Source organism: Saccostrea echinata, unplaced genomic scaffold (genome assembly GCF_033153115.1).
Source record: "Saccostrea echinata isolate AGI-Se365-2 ecotype Australia unplaced genomic scaffold, CSIRO_AGI_Sech_v1 ptg000054l, whole genome shotgun sequence".
Taxonomy (NCBI): Eukaryota; Metazoa; Mollusca; class Bivalvia; order Ostreida; family Ostreidae; genus Saccostrea; species Saccostrea echinata.
Window position 1 is genome coordinate 608,175 of NW_026889803.1, and position 17,986 is coordinate 626,160.

At 32.6% G+C, this 17,986-nt stretch overlaps 1 protein-coding gene and 1 long non-coding RNA gene across 2 annotated transcripts in view; one reads left to right on the forward strand and one right to left on the reverse strand.

Annotated features, from left to right (window-relative positions):
• Window positions 1–17,986, reverse strand: part of LOC133171812 (integrator complex subunit 2-like) — a 275,651-nt gene that overhangs the window by 187,932 nt on the left and 69,733 nt on the right. The gene's annotated exons all lie outside the window — the stretch shown is intronic.
• Window positions 14,332–17,216, forward strand: LOC133206243 (uncharacterized). The gene is made up of 2 exons (XR_009723723.1): window positions 14,332–14,501; window positions 16,970–17,216. It is a non-coding gene; the product is annotated as an uncharacterized LOC133206243 (long non-coding RNA).

Consider the following 17,986-nt stretch of genomic DNA (forward strand, 5'->3'; position numbering starts at 1 on the left):
TGCGAAGGAACTACGAAATAGATTGAAAAACACACAACCCGAATGAATCAATAATTTAATACACAAATGGATTTTATTATTTGGCAAATTAATTAATAAATTTAATAATAAAAACAATTCATCATTAAACATAATAGTGTTATTTTAATTATTTTTAATAATTTGGAGCTAGGTTCATTTGATTTAGAAATTTGTATTTTTATCTTACTGACGAAGACGATCTTACTGCGGCGCTAATATTTTAACTGTGGACGAACTATGGTGCTGACCGTGGCGCTAAGGAATATAACTGTGGTGGGGCCGCCAAGTTAAACGGTCCATGGAGAATCCTGGTGGGTATGACTGTAAACCAACTTTTATTCGCGTGAGAAATATTCGCGAGTTTCGAGACCTACTTTAACTCGCAAATATTAATCGCCGCGAGCCAATTATTTTGCTTTGTATTTGTAGAGAATGTTTCCTCAGTCGAGAAAATTAATTGTCGCGGATTGATTTCAAACTGACGATTCGCGAATATGGATACACTTTACAATGTTTCATGTAAGAAAATTCCGGCGTTTAAAGTCATCTTTTCGTACGTTCTATGGTCGATACAATGACCTTGTCAGCAAATACAATTTATCATTAAGTCATATGCTGACTGACTTTTTCATACTAATTGTTAGGCCACTCTTTACACACTGAATTGTCGACAGACTTTTCTGTTATTTACCGATCATGACAGTAAGCACACGGCGGGTGTGACCGGTCGGCAGGGGATGCTCACTCCTCCATGGCACCTGATCCCACTTCTAAATTCTGAGGCCCGTGTTTGCTCTACTCCCGATTTTTTGTATTGTTTTAATGGACTTTGAGCTTGAATACTGTTCGTTATTTCCATATGTCATGTTTAAAAAAGACATCTTTGCAGTCAACACAATTTCACATACCAGTTATGAATTACAAAACTCTTTAACATCAGGGCTCTAATTTGCGACTAATTTAGTCCTAAAGATTTTAATTGGCGCCTAAAATTTTTCAATAAGTCGCCAAATTGGCGACCATTTAAAATTGACTTGGTGATCATCAAATTACTAACCTATAAACATTTTCAACACTTTTTTATAAAGAGCAAAAAAGAAGTATAAAAGTTAGGAATTGACATGTTTCCATATGTTGATTAATATAAGTTTTTAAATTGGCACCTAAGAAAAATTTGCCTGGCGACTAAAAATTTGCAATGGCGACTAATTTTTTTTTTTATTTAGGAGCCAACTGGCGCCTAAATTTTTAGGTCACTTAGAGGCCTGAACATAATTCGGCTACAGTGCATATTTTTATCACTTGCAAACATTATCTACTTTTTTATTATTGATCAATCTAACGTTTAGGAAAGTAATTCCGCCTATAGGGAGAACAAAATCGTGAAATGACAATACTGTTCAAAGCAAAATTAACCTGAAGGAAATGTGAATCATATTCTGCTTGCAATATAACCTTAAAACAAGGGGAAAATCAATGAAACATGAAGATATTGATATCGGAAAGTAATCATGTTCAAAAGTCCATTGAAATAATACAAATTAGGAGTAGAAAAAACAAGAACCTCTAAAAACATCAAAGGTGAGATCAGGTGGCATGGAGGAGTAAGCTTCCCCTCTTGACTGATCACACTCGCCATGTGCTCTTTGTCATGATCGCTAAACGAAGAAATCCATAGTCAATTTAGTTTGAAAATATTGGTCATGTTTGTATAAAAGACGTTAGCCAGCATTTGATCTAACGACAAATTGTACAAGGTCATTTATCGACTGTAAAACTTCAAATGAGATTGTATCACTAATTTGTTTTTCGGTACATGTACCCTGCCTCCTTTCAGAAAATATTCGTACGAAGAATATGCCTTTGTGCATCAAATTAACTGTGAGACATAAACCCCATATGTAGGTGATAATGGTATAAATCTGCATTAATAAGGGAAGTTGACGATAGAAAGGTTGAATTCATCACGTGTTTCATTAGGTTTAGCTATCAGTTTGCCATCAATATCATTTCTTAGTAAAATATCCAAATATGAAGCTATTGTGGCAGACTTAGTGGTGTCCTTTATTTCAAGTTCAATTGGATATATCGAATCAAAGTATGAATGAAAATAATTATTGATAATTGATAAAGCATCGATATATCTTAATGTTGAATTGAAGGCCAGAGCAAGAGAATTCTTCTTCTCGTGTATGTAAATCTTTTTTTGATCCAATTCTGATGCACCAGATGCTCATTTCGATAAATTATGTCTTTTATATAAGTTCTGCTTCATAAGAATACAATAATAGTCCTGCTAATGATGGAGCACAATTATTACCCATTTGAATTCCAACATATGGTTGGAAATCTTTGTCTCAGATTTCAACGGCAAGTCTGCTAATAAAGAAGCACAATTATAAACTATGGGAAATTCAACAGATTTTTCGAGGACCTGTCTCAGCTCAGGGATGGGGAAATCATAATCAATAATCGTAATCAGCTATTATCGATTACAGTTTGCTGTGTAAGCATGAGTAATCAGTTATCATGCATTTTTCTGATTACATGCAATCGTAATTTAATTGATAACTCTGAGAAAAAAAAATGTTTTGTAATCATGATTACTTTATGCTTACAGTGGTTAAAAAGAAGTGCCTAAAATCATGGTCCATGGAGATATTCAGTAATGTTTTCAGTCTGCAGCTGCAAATTTGTTTATAAGCAAAAATTATTATAAAAAAAAATACAGGCTATATATAGCTTTATCTTTTATTCTAATTGCTTTCAGGAATGTTTAAAATTAGGTCCATTGAATTTACAGTGAGTGAATCCTCTCACTTACTAGCTATCTTTTTAAATGGTCATTTTCAAGCTGCTTTCGCAACTTTATTGCCTAGTGTGGCTAGATACATTATACAGAAGAACATCTTAAAGTTTGACTTTTTATTTTCAACATGTATGCAATACATTTTGTTTTTCCTATAAACCTTAACAATACCAGTAATTTTTTAATGTACCTGATTTATATTTCTAAACAATCATAACTTTGATTTACAAAAAATATGTGAATAAGCAATGAAACACAAGTGTGCTTTAGTTTGGTCAGCTTGGACTTGGACATGATACCAATAGTGAACCAATGATGCTTGTCCACTCCGTATTAATTCTAGTAGGAAAAAATAATACTTGGTAGTTTAAGTAAAGTTGAATCTTTATATTTCTAACTATGATTTTGTCTAATTTGATTGATAATTTGGTGTTATATTTGCTTTTTTTTCTCTTAAAAAGCACAGAAATATTTACTTGTATGTGAGACAGAAATCCGATTATCAGTTAAACCGTCTTATGGATATGTACATGTAACTAAACTTTGTTCAAAATCTACCTTTAAATGTAAATAAATATTAAATGCAATTAAAAAATGAGTAAAATGAGTATTATATTTAGAAGGAAATATGGAGATAATAAGCAGTAATCAAGCTCAAAAGTCCATTGAAACAATACAAATCGGGAGCAGAGCAAACACGGACCTCTAAAAACATCAGAAGTGGTACCATGGAGGAGTAAGCATCCCCTATCGACCGGTCACACCAGCCGTGTGGTCCTTGTCATGATCGTATGAACTGAAAAATTCAGAGAGAAATAGTGGCCAAACAATTTGTATTGTATGGAATACGTAAGTCAATATTCGACCTAAGGATTGATTGTATACAAGCAATGTCATTAATTGTATCGACAGTAGAATTTGTAAAAAGTTGACTTTAAACGAGATTGTTGATATCCTTGTATCATCAACATTAATAAGGGAAATTGAAGACAGAAAAGTTGAATTCAGTTTGCCATCAATGTCTTTCTCTAGTAAAACAGAATGTTTTTATCAAAATAAGTTTGCAGATGACAACTGACAAGGTTTGTTAAACGATCTATAGCTATAGTAACTCAAATTCACTTCTTTTAACTGGGGTGTTAAAAGTATTTAGATTAACTAAAAAGTGATTTTAAAGTATCTAATCCTTTGAAAAGGAACTGTAAATATAAGTTGGTCTAGAAATGTCAGGGTCTTCTAAAATACAGCTGTAATAAACCTCTGTCAGCTGGAACCTTAGCATATATTGTTCATCTAGTCTTCCTAATACTTTTATTACTTTCAGTCTACTAAAAACTGAAGAATAGATGGTACGCATTTTGCCTTTGAATTGTTTAAAGAGGCTGAATGTAAATAAATTCAACCTCTTTACCCATAAATTACCCAACTAAATATATGAAATGTGATTTTTTTTAAAATTACTTAGCCATAAACTACTGAGAAAAAAATATGTTCTATCCATAATATTTAACGCAATTTCCTATATTTTCATACAGAGCTGTTCATTTACATAGGTTTTTAATAGTTTGAAAATGACCATGACCATTTCTGAAACTCTTTATCTATTCTAAGTTTCTTACTCACAACGTTATGAGGTCTTTCCATTTAGACCATTAAGACTTATTTAGACCGTCGTCAGGCATACTCCTCGACAGAATGAATAACAAAATGAAATTCTTATTTGAAGCTCAGGGCTCCCTGAATTTTGGACAATTCCAATTTCAATGATTGCTTTCAGGTTGTCATTTCAACTTTATTGATATCACCAGTAATGATTTGTCCAAAGGGTAATAGCTGGAAGAAGAGAAAGAACATGAAATTATAGACACTACAGAGTCTGTAACAAGTGTTTACTGGAATTTTACTGAGGCGTTACTAGTAATGGCCAGCTAAAAGTATACGGTCTGACTTCAGTTTTCCATCACCATCTTCCCCTATTTATGTGGTAATATTCCACTATAACCTGAATACAGTGTATACGTCTTCCAGCTGATTCGATTCGCAAAAGCATGTTCTAATTAAGGTCATTTTTAAAAACAAGGCAGGCTACTGATGAATAAGGGTAATTTAACAAGAGTTTCCAACATTCCCGCCTAAAGTCAGTATTTTGGGGATTCTGTGGTCTTATAAAATAAATGATGTTGTTTGCAAACACAGCCTCTTTGACAGGGATGGTGTAATTGTAATCAGTAATCGTAATTAGCTGTAATCGATTACAGTTTGCTGTGTAATCATGAATAAGCAACTATCACAGGTTTTTCTCTGAAAAAAAAGTCTTGTAATCATGATTATTTTTTTTTTATTACTTTATGGTTACAAGATTTAAAAGAAGTTCATGAAATCATGGTTTTTCAGTATGCAAATTTGTTTATAAGCGAAAATTATCATAAAAATTGCAGGCTATATATAGCTATATATTCTTCTATTGCCTTCAGAGATGCTTATTATCAGGTCCATTGACCAGGCAATGAGTGAATTCTTTCAGTTCCTAGCTATATACAGTAGTTATTTCAAAATACTTTAACAGCATAGCAATTTGCCTTCTGTGGCTAGATGTATATATGCAGAGAAAAATTACTACAGAGTCATTTCAAAGTTTGAGGGTTTTTTAAGTAACATGTATGCAATGCAACATTTTCTTTTCCATGTGAATTTGTAAATATGCATGTGATTTTTTATCAAATTAATGTACCTTTGTGATCTGTATTCTAAAAATCACAACTTTGTTTGATTTATATTTTTAAGAAAAAATATGTGAATTAATTAGCAATAAAATACAGGTGTACTTAAGTTGGGTCAGCTTGGGCAATAACAATAGTGAGCAAACCATGATTGTCCAGCCAAAGTGTTAATTCTAGTAAAAACATCGACAATCGGCAGTTTAATTGAAAGCTTCAATGTCACTCATATCAATATTACATATTTATAACATTTCTCTATTGAATCCCCTTATGCCTAGTTTGATTGATTAGTTAGTTATATTTGTTTGTTTTTGTTTGTTTTTTTTTTCTCAACAATAACACAGATATTTACTGATATATAAGATAAAAATCAGATGATCAGATAAACCATTTCGAGCATATATATAAGGACACTCTACCTTTAAAATGTAATGTAAAAACATTAAACAAAAAAAACCCTTTTTTTAAATCAATGTAATCTAGATTAATCACCAGTAATCATGATTACATGATGGAAAAATAATCAGATGTAATCAATTACTTTAAAAAATGGCGGTAATCAGCTTGTAAGCGATTACTTTTAAAATCCAAAGTAATTGTAATTTGATCGATTACTTTTAATAATAATCGACCCCATCCCTGCTCTTTGAGTTGATTTTTGCCAATTGCTTGTCTATTGTTTTTATTCTAACGCCTGTGTCCTATTCTTCATTTTGTTTAAGGATTTATGAGATTGTTCATTGTTCTTTATCTTCATCTTTCTCGTTTTGCACTAGTTTATGCCAATGACCTTCCTTGTTAAAGGAATCAGATGCCTTTTGATAATCAAGAAATGTGCAATACAAAGGTTTTATACATTGTAAATAAAAATCATTTCAGGGTGAATTCAAAACTAATGAACAGCAAATTGATTTAAATTAAATATTCAACTTATCATAACATATTTTTCATTTATAACATCATACTGTATATACATTCCAGTTAAAATTTCTGAGGTGACAATAGAATAGACAAATGCATTAAAAAAGTTCCAGAATTTTTATTAGTACATTCTGTAGAACTTCATTTGAAAAAATATATTACTATTTCCTGAAAGACTTTCTTAAATATGATTTAGATATAAATCAAAAGAACCTATAGTTTCTTATCCTTCAGCCATGTGTCAGGGATATTAATTATTAGATCTATACCTTGATTGAGTTTCTTCTCTTGTATATATGAAAAAAAATGGATTTTTGATTGTTATTTTATATTAATTGTCTCAATTCTGGTTTGAAAAGTTTTAATATGCCAGAAATATGACACAATAAATTCCCGAATAATTACATTTAATGATATAATGATTTCAACTACAATTAGTATGAAACATTTCCTGCAATTTATTTTTAGTAAAGATAGATGAAATTCATTTATAATTCTAAAATACTTAAATTGCACTCCTATATAATTGGTGTTGGGGTTGACATTTTAGCTCACCTGAGCTGAAAGCTCAAGAGAGCTTTTCTGATCACATTTTGTCTGTCGGTCGTCTTTAAACTTTTCAAATTTTCAGCTTCTTCTCAAGAACTACTGGGCCAATTTCAACCAAACTTGCCACAAAGCATCCATGGATAAAGGAAATTCAAGTTTGTTTTTTTTAATGAAGGGCAATGCCCTATTTCAAGGGAAATAGTTAAGAATTAGTGAAAATTTTAGTGACATCTTTATAAAATCTTCTCATGAACCAATGTGTCAGAAAAATTGAAACTTATTTGAAAGCTTAATTACAAAGTATACTTAATTTAATTCGATCATGTCCCTCGTGGGAAGGAAGGGTGGGTCTACAGTAGGTGATCAAAGTTTTTCATAGAATATATAGGAAAACTTCTTTCAAAATCTTCGTCTCAAGAACTACTGGGTCAGAAGAGATGATATTTATGTGAAAGCTTCATTACATAGTGTACGTTCAATTTTGTAGGTGCTAGCACGAAAAAAATCCCTCACTGCTCAATTGCCCCAAGTGCTGGGTATAGGACTAAATTAGCAGTCCTCCACCGGCAAGCTGTCTCTTTATGAGCGAAAAATTCTCGAGGGAGACGTTAAACAACAAACAAACAAACAAACAGAAACAAAATCAATTTTGTTCAAATCATGACCCCCTAGGGTAGGGCCACAATGGGTGATTAAGTTTCACATAGGAATATATAGAGAAAATCTTTAAAAATCTTCTCAAGCACCGAAGGCGGCTGTAGTACCGCTGCACCGCCCCTCGTTTGATTTTCTTCTGGCTTTTGTAAATTCTATTTGTTTAACTTGTATACACTCTCAATTTAATCCATAGGTAAAATTTCATGTTTAAATAAATTGAATTAATTTAAATATGTTTTAGATACTTTTGGTACATTTCCATTAAAAACAAAAGAAAAAGGATTAATTAACTATCCACTGTATATAGCAAACAAAAGTGGAGATGCAAGCAATTTTAACTTGCATTGTAGCGTGGCGCAGTGTTTAGAGCGTTGCTCTAGACTCGCGGAGTAAGGAATTTATCCTTACGTCGCGGGTTCGAATCCCACTATGGGAGGTGCATGGACGTCCTTCGGATGAGACCGTATAAACCGAGGTCTCATGTCGCAGTAGGTGCTGGAACGAAAAAGATACCTCACTGCTCAATTGTCCTGAGTGCAGAGTGCCAAGTATAGGTCAAAATTTGCAGATCTCCACCGACAAATCGCGACGTCTCCATATGAGTGAAAAATTCTCGAGGGGGACATTAAACAACAAACAAACAAACAAAACAAACAACTTGCACTGCAAGTAAAACTTCCATGAAACCACAAAAACCGCAAATGAATGGAGTCAATAAAAATAAAACTTGTTCATGTAGATATCCATATCTCGTCTCCAAACGTGCAATTAATCCACGTGCTTCATACATGTACCATCTTTGATTCTCTGCATGCTCTCAATTAGCAGAGGAATGATAAATCTTGTATAATGAAATATGGAGAAATCGAACAGTATTCTAGCTCAAAAGTCTATTGAAACAATAAAAATCGGGAGCAGAGCAAAAATGGAATCCAAAACATCAGAGGTGGTATCAGGTGCCATGGAGGAGTAAGCATCCAGTTCGACCGGTCACACCCGCCGTGTGCTCCTTGTCATGATAGGGCAAACTAAAAAAAATCCGTAGACAACCCAGTGTGTAAATAATGGTCTAATATTGGTATAAAAAAAGGTTAGTCAGCATTCGACTTAATGATAGATTGTACTTACTGACAAGGTCACTGTATCGACTATAGAACTTGCCAAATGATGACTTCAATCGAGAATGTTGATCTCCTTGTCCCATCAACTTGTTTGTCAACAGCTTGCTTCGTTTTAGAAATTGTTCGTACGTAGAGCATGCTCTTGCGTATCGAATCAACTGGGAGACATAAACCCTATATGCAGGTGATAAGGGTACATTGCTACACAAGTAAGGGAAGTTGACAATTGAAAAATTGAAGTCATCACGTATTTCATAAAGTTTTGTTATTAGATTACTATTACTATCTTTATCTAGTGAAATATCCAAATATGTAACAGATGTGTCAGACTCTGTGATATCTTTTATTTTAAGTTCACTTGGATATATCGAGTCGACATATGGATGGAAGTACTATCATTAATTGATAATACTTCATTGAAATATCTAGATGTAGAGTTGAAGGCTACAGCAAGTGTTTTCTTTTTCTCATTTATAAGTTTTTTTAATACATTCTGCTTCATATGAATACAAACATAGGCCTGCTAATTAGGGGCGCGATTGGTACCAATGGTTCGTTTTTCTAACATATTTTTTGAAGACCTAATCTCTAAATATTACAAAGATATTGTCAATCAGAAACTCTAGCATATTTTTAATATCAACTTCAGGATACTTGTTTGTAGAATCAGAATGTCGTTTAAAGAAATTATTTTCCAAATTACCAATGACAAGGTAAGTAAATTTAAAAAGAAGAAGAAGAAGAAGAAACATCAAATTTGTTCGAACAGATATATAATTCGCTAAGTTGTCAAATACCGAGTTCGACTGAACAATTCAAAAACAATTTAACCTACTTTCTTCCAAGTGTATTTAATTTGTCAGAAGGAAGAACTTATTTGTCCACTAAAATATCCTGTTCGTCCGAACAATGAAGAAACTTGTCAGAATTATTACCATATTTGTCAGAACATTTTCGTCCAAACAATAATTTTTTTCTTGGTTTCAATTGCACCATACTATTGTATTATATTCCGTATTTATAAAAGTTATGGTCTTCGTGGATTTTTGTAAATTTGTTAAACTTATTAAGATTCTTAAACTACAATTTGCATAACCTTACCAAAAAATGAAAAATAAATGTACATGCTTACAAGGTCATTAAAATGACCCAAGAATTTTCGAAATGCTTACTTCGTTCGAGACTGTTCAAAGCCCTGATGCATCATCTAATTTGTCAGTATCCTGCCTGTTTAAAAGTTGATCGTATAGAGCATGCGTACCGAATATGTTAGGAGACTTACACACCATATGCAGGCGATATTAGAATTTTACTACATAAAATACATATGAGAAGTACGTGGCCAATTCAAAAATTCATCCCGTTTGTCAATAGCTTGGTTGTTAGTTGGGAATAGGTGTCTGTAATTAATAAAGTATCCAAATATGAACTGGGTGAAAGAGAAAGATTAAGATAACAGTTTAAACCAATAGCCACTGTGATGTACCTATTTTGCGATTTTTATTGTGTGCTGAAAACTCAATAAGTGAAATATGAAGATAACGACCAGTATTCAAGCTCAAAAGTCCATTGGAGAAGAGCAAATACGGACCTTTAAAATACATCAAAAATGGGATCAGGTGCCATGGAGGGGTATGCATACCCTGTCAACCGGTCACACCCGCTATTGTTCCTTGTCATGATCGGGAAACAGAAAAATCCGTAGACAATTCAGTGTGAAAATAATGGCCTAATAATTTGAATGAAAAATTTCAGTAAAAATCGACTTAAATATATAGATTGTATATAGGGATGGCAACGAATATTCGAACATTCGAATATTCATTCGATGAGTTGATATTCGAATATGAATTTACGATTCGAATATTCGGTGTTTTTCAGGTTTCATAAAAAAAGTACTGTGATTAATGAATTTTGGTTAGAACAGTGCTGGAATTATCCCTGTTTAATTTACTATCAATTTCGATCGCCTGATTTCTTTCACTACTTTCTTATCTTATAGATCTACTAAATTACATGTATTTTGTTTTGAGTAAGGTGTTAATGAATTGTACAATAATGCTTTATGTATAATACAAAACACACTTTCATAGTTTTCATAAGTTAAATACGATCGGATCTAGAATAGAGGACAACAAAATGAAAACCTTCTTCGAATGTCTAAAAAGTGAAGAGTGCACATACTTATCTAAACAAATTTAATTGATCATTAAATGAATGTCCGATATAGAATTAGTCTGTAATTAATATTGTAAAGGGCTCAATTTCAGAATGAATGTGTAAATTACTTGATCTCGGGTTGTACAAAATCCTGCTTTTTATGTTCATTATCGGTAAATTAGTTAATTACCTGGGAAAATTGTCTATGGAAATATTTGATTATATTTTTAAAACATTGTATCAAAGATTATAATCATATCTCTTATTAGGCAGATAATTGTAATTTATTACACGTGTTGAAATCTGAACAGTATATCGTTACGACTATCTTGCCTTTGGTAAGACGACTGGTTCCTCAGTTGGAACTACTATATATACACGTTTCATTTGTTAAAATTATACCTTTCTACATTTAAATCAATTATTTATTTCAAAAATTGACAAATATCAAATGGAATTTTATTGTACACCTACAAAAGTCTGCATACAATTTTACCTCCAATATAAGTATACCTACGCTAAACCTTTCATGAAAGTAGGATGATGCATATTTAAAATAAAACAGATTTTATTTATTTTATCGAACATTCGAATATATTCGAATACTTTCAATGAATATTCGAATATGAATTATTGACAAAATTGACATCCCTAAAATTTGTATATGCTAACAAGGTCACTGTATCGACCATAAAATTTGCAAAATGTTGACATAACGAGACTGTTAAAATCCGTGTATAATCAACTTACATGTATTTCTCAATATTTGTCAATATTTTGTTTCGTTTTAGAAATTGTTCGTAAGTAGAACATGCTCTCGCGTATCGATCATTTGCCATTTTGGGAGACATAAACTCCATATGCAGGCATAATGGTAAATTGCGACATGGATAAGGGATGTTGACGATAGACAGGAGAGTAGCAAGAAGCACGCTGCAGAGACGCTAGCAATGGCAGATGCGTTGACAGTTGAATGAGAAAATTACCAACAACCCTTAAAGCTGAAGTCACGTTTATCATAGTTTTTTTTCATAGTTTGCCATTAGTGTCTTTCTCTAGTAAAATCTCCAAAAAGGTATAATAGATCTATAACATGTAAATGCTGTTATATCACATTTTAATTGCGTGTTCTTCCACTGTTCGTCAGAAAATTTTTAAGAGAATTAAACGTTGAGAACCAAACCTTGTCATCAATCACCATTTAAACTTTGTATCACTCCATTTCTCTACGGCTGGGAGGTCATTTTTCAACGGCAAAAAATGACCCCAGGTCATTTTTCTACGGGGCTCATTATTCGTCTTTACACATGATGATCATATAATGTCTTCTTTATTTTATGATATTTTGGCAAGTTATCAACGTATCGAGCTAATTTAAGATTTTCAACACTTCTTAAACTTTTGTTGTTTTGTTTATGTTCTTTATAATTTTTGTAAGCACAGCTAGACTACATAGTATTAATTTTATCGCATCAGTCCACGAACTTTTTGATAACCCGTCGTAGATCCTTATTGTCCTTAGATCCTTAAAGAATGCTTATTAGTATGAATAGAAGTCATATCATCATTGAAAATGTGTTGCAAACCTGACCGTAGAAATATGGATCTGAAAGACAGGCAGATCCTGTTATTAATAGATTTATTTGGTAAAAATGTTCTTTTTGTCTTTATTTTCCAAATTAGAAAGCAAGGAATCATATAAAAGATTTCCCATGCTAGGGAGCAAAAAATCAAATGCACTCCTGACATAAATGGATATGCACAGATACTTGACTCTCATTAATGCTGCTTGCGATACAAATAACCTTGATAATTTTAAATAGTTTATCGGTTATTGTTTTACACTTTGAAAATTCTTTTTTGACTTAATTGTCATACCGATTTCTAAAACCGTTGATTTTTTGGCAACATTACATTTTTTCTGTGGCATTGGTATACTGTAACATTTTTCCAGCATGACCCCTGACCGCGTAACTTGGACAAACAAAAGTTAATACGGTCCAAATTATTGAATTTTATCAGAAAAGTCTTAATTTCCAACATTAACCATTATTACATATTTCACTGATATTCGAAAAAATATTAAATTTTCAAAATGTCACAAAAAGGTGTTGCATTCCTGACATTTTTAGCATCAGTTTTGGCATAACTCTTTTGTGACTTAAGATTTGGCATGTATTTAGCCAATATCAAAAAACAAATGCTGAGTCATGGAAGTTTATTCCTATCGCCTGTATTTTTAGTGCAGGTTGATAAATACATGCGTCCAGTCATTTTTAATTCCCCTTTAAACACTTTAATTTAATTGAATAAATAATATGATAAAACTTACCATAACTTTTTTTTTCTAAATACAGTTTCCTCTTCACGTAAGTCATTCATGTTCTCCCTCTTTCCTTAATTATTTAGTCCATTGTTCAATAACTGACTAAAACAATTAAATATAGCAGGCTCGTAGGAAGCAATATCAGTTTGGGGAGGGGTGGGGTGGGGGAACCAAGCATTTTCATTGGGGGGGGGGGGGTACTACAAAAATTCAAAAATTCTTTGAAAGGCAAAAATTATTATTGATGGAACACATGCAGATAATAGCTATGTTTTCTATAGTATTCTATATATCAACCAAATTATGGGGGGGGGGCGCCATGCGTAGTTATTCCACGATAATTAACAGGATCACTGGGGTTATGTTTGCTGTTGCAAAAAGTGTAAATCACTCCTTCAGATCAAGCTTCAAGTATAATTCCAGTCTTAAAATCGAGCTAGCATATTTTGGTCAAAGTATAGATCATCTTTGTTTTTGATTTTGTTTTAGATCTTGAAATTCTTCGCGGTTCAATATAAAGTCATTTTCACAAGCTTCATTGTTTTTCAATGATAAAACCATCTATAAATCTAGAATGCAATTTCAGCATTCATTGCAGATCAGTATTTAATTATGTAATTTTTTTTAACACCAATATCATAATAGTCACCATCTCTAAATTGTTTAAATTCAATTGCTTAAAATGATTAATTTTTTTAATATATTTTGGCAAACCTTATCTTAGATCATTCTACTCTGTGTACCTGAGTATGATAACAGACCTCAAAAAACTACAATCGATACAAATCTGTGAACAGGACATAAACAAGGACCATTTCAGAGGTGGGTGCCTAGAAGTATATATACAAAACAACTGCCTAAGCTCAGGTCACTTTGCTTAGTGGCTCATTAAATCTTTTTCCCTTTTATTGAGGTCAAATTAAGTTTATTTCATCATTGTAATTAGCATCACTGTTTAAAACAAACAAAACACGAAGTGATTAGAGTTAGCAAAGTCGAGTGCATGAGTATATTATAACAGGAAGTCACGCAGCAGTTACCTTTCTTGATACACAGCCAACAGAAAGGACAAAATCATGGGTCTGGCTGACACAGTTTACAGACTTGTATTCAGGCGAACTTCAACATTTGCCGCAGCTGTTCTTGGCACTGCCATTGTTTTTGATGCATATTTTAATGATTTCTTTGACAGATGGATAGCACAACATAACGCAGGTGTAAGTGTTTGACCTTTTGTTTTTAATCCGTTCGAATTTCCTCGTATGAAGCCGCATCAAAATATAAATATTTCAATGAATAAAAGATATGACGTCGTTCATAAAAGATGTTTTATAGTGTTAAAGACATATAACTCTTAACGTAAAAAATGAGCTATTTTTAAAGCATTTAAAAACATGAAAAATGTGTTATAAAGTATTTTTTTAATGTAACAGACATTTTAAAACAGAATACTGTACGGTACATTTAATATACTTTACTTTAGTCCTTTAATTTTCCTTAAGATATATAACTGCGGGTATCTTATAGAAGCCATTTTTTAGTTACTAAAACTTTGATTTAATTTTTCAAAACCTTGAAATATACACTGTATATATACATTTATTGACTGGGTAGCATGCGTTTTGTTGGACCCAAGAACCAAACTGTTTGCCTGAAGCTGTTAGGCCGAAAGCAAACAGTTTGGTTTGAGGGTTCAACAAAATGCATTTTACCCGAGAACCCAGTCAATAAATGTTTTGTTATGATTATACCTTTTATTTTAAGATTTATATAGGAACAATTTTTTAAAGGTATAACAATATACATTTATAAGGACAACATGCGTTTGTCAGACCCAAGAAACGAACAAACAGCCTTAGGGCTTTAAGCCGAAAGCAAATAGTTTGGTTTGAGGGTTTGACAAAACACATTTTGTCCAAGAACACAGTCAATAAATGTTTTGTTATACCTTTTATTTATTTATTTATTTTTTAATTAAAATACATGTAATTTGTATCCATGTCATGAATGCAGATAAGATTAAGCTGATCTTGCTCACAATTTGAAGTAAGCAGTCCAGTATCTCACTCTGTGGTCAAACATTGATGTTTTTATTACCGCTCAGTAAAACGTTGGAAATCTTTTTTACCATAGATTTGTATAGGTCCTAGAACCATTTTTAAAGGTATAACAAAAACAATTACAGTGTTTTCCCTAAGAACTAGCTACCGGCCAAATTGACTGCTTCCATTGATTAAATTGCCACATTTAAATTAAAAAAATCAAAATTGAATTGTTGTGAGGTCCACAGAGATATGTCATAAACTTCAACCCAATTGATCTCTAATCCTTTACTTTGAAACAAATGGAAAAATTCATATATAACAGGCTTGGAAAAGTGTAGCTGCAGAACTGTAGCTCTCTAGGACAGAAAATTTCGACAGACATTCCTGACATACACTCACTGTATCTGGTATTTTTCTGTCCAAATTTTCTGTACCAGAGAGCTACAGACATGCAGCTAGTAAAAGTGTTGGGTAGTCTGGGATCAAACCCTGGACCTCCCGCTTACTGTGCTGATGCTCTACTACTGAGCTACTGAGCCAAGAGACCCAGTCCATTTTGCACTCTTCCTTCATTTATTATATGGTTTTCCGCCCTTAAAAACTCACTGAGACTCTTATAAACCACCCATGGGGTGCCAGATATAACAGTTAGGGAAATGTTTTGACCAGACTGAAACTCAAGCCAAGATCTCCTGCTAACCTTGCAGATGCTCTACCATTGAGCTACTCTACCTGAATTTTGGGATCAATCCAAATGTACCCACTGAAGAACCAAAAAAATGTAATGATTGCCGAAAACAGTCTAGCTTTTTCATTTCAATTATAAGATAATATCCCATTATTTCTAACCTGTAAAACAAAGAGAACAATATTTGTTACCTTTCATATCTTTAATATATGGATTGCAAGCTTTCCCATACTTCAATGCAGTCATTTTATATAATAATATTTCATGATGTACATGTAGCAAGGGTAGCCCTGTAATTGATTTCTTACAATAGAATATTAATGTACAATAACATTTTTTTTATCACTATTAATTCATTGAAGTTTGTAAGGTAAATGTAGATGTATATTATTGATGTCTTTAATAACTAATGAACTCATAGCTGTGCAAAGTTTTAATGATTTGAATATTCCACCATATCTTTTTTGTGAGATTCATCATTCTGTAGAAATCTAATGTAAATACAGGGTCATTTTGTACTATGTTATTTTCTGTCTATCACACTTGCAAACAATTTTGCCCCTTTTTAAATTCACTTACACTTGCATCCAGGGCAAAAGGAGCAAATAAAACAGAGGCGAAAATTTCCCTGTTCGTAGTATTTACCGTATATACTCGCCTATAACCTGGTTTTTTTTTTGTGTTTTTTATTTTTTTGGAGTTTAACTTTGGTCCAAAACTTGTTATCTGACTTATACGCGAGTTATAAAAAGATTTGTATTTTAATGGGTCAATCCCTCTAATATGAGCTTAAAAAATACAACCAACTTATAGGCGGACCGACTTAAAGGCGAGTATATAAGGTGATTTGGAAGTTTGGAGAAGAATTTTCTTTCTTTATTGTCTATGTTGCTATAAAACCAGCCCTATGACATGCTAAAGTTACGATGCTATTTTTTTTTTGTCTTTACAGAGGCGGTATGAAGATTTGAGAAAGATATATCCTGAGGCTGTTAGCAGTGGTGGTGAAGATGATGATGACTAGGAATACCTATAGGATATCTAGGGATTATACTGACTACTGGTTAATATGTGATATGATGTTAAAAAAAAAACAACAAAACTGTTGGAAAATGCAGTCACATGTATGATTGTGATATTATTGTGTGTGAAATGTAAAAAACCAACACATTAATTTAATAACATCTATTTTAAAAGTTTCTATTTGTTTTGTTGTAATATTGTTTTGAGATTTAGATAAATAGAGAATTCGAAACATAGTTTAACTTCATTATCTTGAAATATAGATATCTCAAATATCATGGATATGTCAAAGTGTGTTAAATATCCCAACCACTCTTAGGGGAAGGGGGGGGGGCTCTATTGATTATATATTGAAAGTGCATTATTATTTTTGAAAAGCTCCTGCTCTGCTGGTGTGTATTAAGCAAACAAACCAAGTATACAGTTATGATGATCAAGGGTGCCTCTTCCAAAATTGTGATTTCTTGGCCCATGAGTCAATGGTTCTGGTGTTAGGGTGGGGCTATGCTGAATCTATAGTGAAAATGCATTTTTTTTTTTTGAAAATCTTCTCTGCTCTTGGTCCCATTATCGTAAACAGACTTAAGTCAAAATTTCAATTATCTGTGAGATAGTCATTACTTCTGAACTTCCTTAGGTAGTGTAGATTCTAAATTGTTCAAATCATGGCACCTGGGCATTGGGTGGGGCCACAATAGGGATTCAAAGTTTTACATTGAAATATATAGGAACAATCTTTGAAAATCTTCTTCTCAAGAACCACTGGGCCAGAAAAGCTGAAACTAATGTGGAAGCATCCTGGGGTAGTGTAGATTCTAAATTGTTCAAATCATGACTTCTGGGGTAGGATGAGGCCACAATAGGGAATCAAAGTTTTACATTGAAATATAATGGGAAAATCTTCTCAAGAACCACTGGGCCAGAAAAGCTGAAACTTATGTGGATG